Genomic DNA, 6,389 nt, shown 5'->3' with positions numbered 1-6,389 from the left:
TCTGTGTTTGAGTCCTACAGGTGACAAAGACTGGGCTTCATTTCTCACTTGCTGAGGGCCCTCCTATGCCCAGACAGGTCATAATGCCTGGCAAGGCCTTAGGCAGACACAAAGGGATCCCAGGATCCCCGGATGCTTTGGCTACCATGCAGCAGGCCACCCCACCAGGGCTTTGTGTGGCATGGCAGGTAGATCATATGGTAGGGATGCTGGATGGCTTGGCAGCCTGATTCAGCCTCTCAGAAGTCATTCTATGCTGACAGTGTCTGCTTGTCCCTTGTCCCTGCTGTCTGTCCTCCTTGGCTGCCAGGCAGTTCAGCCCCAGCCAAAGTGTTTGGAAGCTGCCCTGTGCCTTGTATCAAGGATATCTGAATATGTAGCAGATGGCCCCTTCTCTGGACTTGGAGGACCCTTCTTGGTCAGAAGCACCTGTCCCAACTTCTGCCTGGCCTCTGTCTCTCTCAGAAGGTCAACTCTGGGGCATGTGTGGACTTCTATTTAGAGGCCATGAAGCATGAGGTCCCACCAGCTTGAACAGGGGACCTCTCAGGAGCATGTCTTGTGGCTCTGGGCAGAGTCCTCAGGCTGTGGATGTGGCAACAGGTTACCTCCCAATAGCCCCAAGCATCAGGGCTAGCAGAGCTGAGGCCTTCTTTGGAGTCAGAAAGGGGCAGTGGGCTCGAGGCTTAGCAGTGGCAGTCAGAGTGGTCATTCAATGGCTGTCTCACACTAGGAGAGTTCCTGGAGAGCCAGCCACTGGCTCGAAATTCAGGTTAGAAGCCTAGAAAAGCTGGTTCTAATGTCAGTGCAGGAGTCAGTCAGCAGCAACAAACAGGATAAATTACCTCAGTTTAAGAGGGAAGAGTGAATTTTTTTTCTTATCTCTCTTTTGATCTGGGTCACTATCTAAAGGTACCACTCATTTTTTGGGGTGTGTCTCCCCACGTCAATTAAGGCAATCAAGACAGTTCCTTACAGATGCACCCGTGGGGTAACCTAATGTAGACAATTACTCAATTGGGGCTCCCTGCTCAGGTAATTCTACATGTGACAAATTGACATTTAAAACTAATGATCACAGCCTAATCCCTTATCAAGCTGACACAGAAACACATCACTTTAAAAACCACAACCTTCCATGCCTTGTCCCAAAGTCTTATGTTTGTTTTATAATTATGTAAGATATAGTCTAACTCTTAAAAATTACTTATTTTATGTAGATGGGTGTTTCACATGCATGTATTCTTCTGTGCACCATGTGTGTGCAGTGCCTACAGAAATCAGAACAGGGTGTCAGATGCCTCAGGGCTGGAGCTACAGACAGTTGTGAACCACCATGTGGGTGCTGGGAATCAAACCTAGGTCCTCTGGAAGACAATCAGTGTTCTTAACTACAGAGGCACCTATCTCTCCATCCCCAAATATAGTTTAACTTTAAAAGGTCCCCAAAATCTTTTTAAAATCCCAATACTTTAAAAGTTCCAAATCTCTTGACTTTAACCTCCTATGACTATAAAAAGCAAATTACATTTTTCCAACATGTTATGTGTTGCATGAATTCTAATTGGTCTTAATAATAAAAACCTGGAGTCAGATATCGGGGTAAATGCTGAAAGATCAGAGAGACAAAGGAGTGAGCCACAGCCACACCTAACCTTGCCAACTTCCAGCAGAAAAGAAAGCAAGCTCCACTCTCCTCCTGCCTTAGATTCCTCTCTCCACCAATCCATATCACTTCCTATTTGTCTCTACAGACCCCTAGACCTCTACAGTTAATTAAGCTTTGTCCTCTGATCTTCAGACAAGCTTTATTTGTTAGAGTACAAACAAGGTATCACCACAATTATGTTACCAAGTAAACATTCTTTATTCCAAAAGAGAAAAAAAGTCATAGCAAATGAACAAACACATCAAAGCAAAAGCAAAATCCAGCATGGAAAAGACCAAATCTTGTAACTCCAATGACCAACAACTGGAGCTTGGACTATTAATATTTTAGGTTCCAAAGATCTTGGCTTCTAAATCCCTTGACCAATGCTTAATATTTTAGCATCCCATAACTTAAATATGATCATATAGTTTTACAGCACAACCACTGATATCTCAATCAATATCACATGATAAAGAAATAGAACAAAATACAACCATCTACTGAATATATGCATAAGGATATTCTCAACAGATAGAAAAACACTCATGTCAATTGTAATCATTCCTGTAGCTGGTCATATGATCTTAGCTGGTGTTTATGTCTCTATCTTCTGCTACCTATTATGTATTTCCTCCACTCTCAGTAAGCACTGCAGTAGGTCTTGGTTCTTTACTTGGGAAGGTTACTCATATCTTCATTCCTCAGAGGTCTAGGCCAGTGGTTCTCAACCTGTGGGTTGTGACTCTTTGGAGGGGGGAGTGGAATGACTCTTTCACATGGGGTGCCTAAGACCACGGGAAAAACAGATATTTACATTATGATTTACATCAGAGAAAATTATAGTTAAGAAGTAGTAACAAAAGTAGTGGTGGTGGTGGTGGTGGTGGTGGTGGGGGTCACCACAACATGAGGATCTGTATTAAAGGATTAGAGCATCAGTAAGATTGAGAACCACCGTTCTAGGACATTTGTCATTTTCCCTGAATTGGGTTGTTGTAGTTTTTCACTGACCTTAATCATATTTCTTACACCCAAGCTACACTTTTCTTGATCAGTCACACCTCTTGACACCATTGACCTGAGGGCGTTATAAGCCCAAAGTGCCCAGGAGGAGATCTTAGCTCTCCCTTCAAAGGGATCTTTTTTTATGCTTCCTGATGGAATCATTGTGTACAGGAAAGGCAAACCCATATCCATAGTAGGAGTCTATTCCAGTAAGGACAAAAATGCTGCCCTTTCCACGATGGAAATGGTCCAGTGTAGTCCACCTGCCACCAGGCCGCTGGCTACTTCCTTTTCACAATTCTGGACAAAGTAAGTAAGGAAAAGGAAATGAGTTCAGTGATAAAATTGACCAACTCCAAATGAACATAAATAATCTTAATGGTTTAATCTAAATATTTTCACACGTGCCTTTGAAGAGTCATCTTTCCAGAAGCTATAGATCTCAAGTTCAGAAAACTGAACCCAAGTCCTCATCACATGATATATGGTTGGCTGACTTACAATGCAATTAGTCCATCAGCATCAGGGATGTTTGCAGTTAAAATGTTTGGAAAAGAATGGGATCCTATAGCCTGGATAGGATTGTGGGAGGATTCTATGGAGGCTGAAGGTGGTCTGATGTGTTCACTCTGCTGAGTGAAATACCCTCCCTACTCTTAGCAGAGGATGCATTCCCACCCCCGCCCCATTCCTACCTCCTGCAGTATTGCCCTTGCCTGAGAGAATTAATCCTTTGTGTCTAGACTTTCCCTGAAGGAGACATCAGACAAGTCAAGTGTACATCCCTCAGGGTCTACCCATCATTGCCTGTAGGCCAATGAGCAGACTTAAGACTAAGTGAGCCCCAAAGGTGAGATAGAAAGTATGGACCAGGAGGAGGTGGACTACATCACACTTCTGCTTCCACAATTTGTATTAGAGTTCTCTAGAAGAACAAAACCAACACACACACACACACACACACACACACACACACACACACACACACACACACACACACGCATATACATACATTTAAAAAGATTAAATCAGCTTATGCAATAGTCAAAATAGTAAACAACAGCTGTCTCACATCTGAAAGGCCAAGAGCCCAGTGGTTGCTCAGTCCATGAGGTTAAGTGTCTCAGCAGTCCCACTGTCACCAAAGGTCTTGAGTGTTCCCGAAGAGCCACTGTTCCTCAGTCCCTATTGGAAGCTGGTTAGGGAAACTGCTTCTAATATCAGCAAAGGAACCTGCAGTGGCAGCAATGGGGTGAATTAACTTGCTGGCAAGAGGGAGGCCAAGTGAGCAAATAGAGAATGATCTTCCTTTTCTGTCTTGTGATGGTTTGAATGGCCTCCATAGGTGCACCTGTTTGAATGCGCGGCTCTAGCTAGTGGAACTGCTTGGGAAGAATTAGGAGGTGTGGCCTGATTGGAGAAGGCGTGTCACAAGGGATGGGCTTTGAGGTTTCAAAATCCCAGGCCAGGCCCTCTGCCTTTTGCCTGCTGATCAGGATGTAAAGCTCCCAGCTTACTGCCCGAGTGCCACATCTTTCTGCTTCCCACCATGATGATAATGGACTAAACCTCTGAACTGTAAGCAAGCCTCCTGATTAAATGCCTTCTTATATAAGAGTTGCCTTGATCATGGTGTCTCTTCACAGCAATAGAACAGTGACTAAGACACCTCCCTTTTTAAAATCTGCGCTGCTAAGGGAAGGTGTCACCACATTTAAGGTGTGACAAGACGGTTCCCCACAGGTTGTAGAAAATTTCTCAATTGAGACTCCCTAATGAGGTGATTCTAAATTGTGGCAAGCTGACATTTAGAACCAACCATCATGGGAGGTGAACAAGATCTCCCTCTGGGGTCCAGATCAGGTCTCTTCTGTGGGTCACAGAGGTCCATGGCTACTGCTCCTTGAGTCCCAGCATTCTTCATCTGCCCTGTCAGAGATACTGAGAAGCAGGCATGGTTAGACTCAGGAGTGGATGGTTCTGACCCAGGCCTATGGATCTTGGTCCCTCCTGGATCCTCTGCAGAGAGCCTAACCTCTGTTTTTGCTCACACTGAGCCTCCCACTTAATATCTGGGCTGGGTTGGGGAGTCTGGATGGGCTTCTGGTAGGCTTCCCATGGTGGGCTTTTCCTGGCCCTGGTCAGGGTATGGCTCTGAGTCCCTTCCCACCCTGCTCTCTTGCAGCTAGGAAGAAGCAATAGCCTTAGCCTGCAGTTACAGTAATAGTCCTTACCATGAAACAATTCTAAGGTGTAGGTTCTGATATTATCCCAGTCTACCAGATAATGAGATCAAGGCACAGAGAGGTTGAGAGTCTGGCCCCAGGGTCACATAGCTGATTCTGGGTAAACCTAGGATTTGAACTCAGGAAGGAGACTGCCTGCAGAGCCTATTAATAAAAATTCTTAGGTGTGGTGGTGCATGCCTTTCTTTAGTTCTAGTACTTGGGAGGTAGAGGTAGGCAGATGTCTGAGTTTGAGGCCAGCCTGGTCTAAGAGAGAAAGAGAGAGAGAGAGAGAGAGAGAGAGAGAGAGAGAGAGAGAGAGAGAGAGAGAGAGAGAGAGAGAGGAGAGAGAGAGAGAGAGAGGAGAGAGAGAGAGAGAGAGAGGAGAGAGAGAGAGAGAGAGAGAGAGAGAGAGAGAGAGAGAGAGAGAGAGAGAGCTCCAGGACAGCCAAGGCCACACCACAGAGAAACCCTGTCTGGAAAAAAACTCCAAATTTTGTGTGTGGGTGTTTTGCCTATAGGTATGTCTGCGCACCATGTGTCTGCAGTGCCTGCAGAGGCCAGAAGGCGGCACTGGATCCTTTGGAACTAGAGTTACAGACAGTTGTTAGTTGGCATGTGGGTGCTGGGAATGAAACCCCAGTCCTCTGGAGGAGCAGACAGTGCTTTTAACCACTGAAGGATCTTTTGAGCCCTCTGAGCCTTACAAAACAAAATGAAACAAAACACAAAACTCCCAACAGTTCATGTCTTTGCCTTGACTTTCTGGGGTGGGGGCCAGGGGACGGATGGACAGATGTCCAGCAGTTGTGGGATGTTGTGATGACATCCTAACAGATAGTAAGCAGCAGGGAAAGGCACATGACTTCAGGGCACAGTTGCATTTAGGGCATGCCAGGAATTTTACAGGTCTCCCATATGGCCAGAAGAGGGAGCCATGTCCTTTCTGGAAAGAATCACAGTAAATCAGACCAGAGATGAGACAGACACCAGGGCTGGGCCCACGAGGACAATTGACCTGGTGCACATAGCTCTCTGGGCTGCCTGCCAGTAGCTCTCTGGTGTCTACCGATGGCTCTGTGCCTTTTTGCTCAGCCAAACCATTGTGGCCTCTTCTACCTTAGAATGCTCTCTGGCAGGCAAGATGGCAACTACTTTTTTTTTTTTTTTTCCAGTGCTGGGAAACAAATCCAAGCTGACTGGGAGTTGCTGTGTTGGGCACAGGATGCAGTGGGACATTGCAGCTGATTCTAAGAGTAGGGCATTCCTGGAGTTTCCTTAGCCTCATTTATAGTTCACAGATGTAAGGTTGAGGTTACCTTGGAGGAGTGGGTTAGCCTCCAGTTTGCTGGTCTCTAATGCCATCTGGTGGCTGTTCTGCTCTATGGAAAAATGTCCTGCCACCCCTCCCTTTTTATCTGGGCTGCTAAGAGAAGGTGTCACCTACATGTAAGGTGTGATAAGGCAGTTCCCCATGACTGCAGAAATATTCTCAATTGAGGCTCCCT

The sequence above is a fragment of the Cricetulus griseus genome, chromosome 6 (assembly GCF_003668045.3).
Source record: "Cricetulus griseus strain 17A/GY chromosome 6, alternate assembly CriGri-PICRH-1.0, whole genome shotgun sequence".
Taxonomy (NCBI): Eukaryota; Metazoa; Chordata; class Mammalia; order Rodentia; family Cricetidae; genus Cricetulus; species Cricetulus griseus.
Note: the sequence above shows the minus strand (reverse complement) of the source record.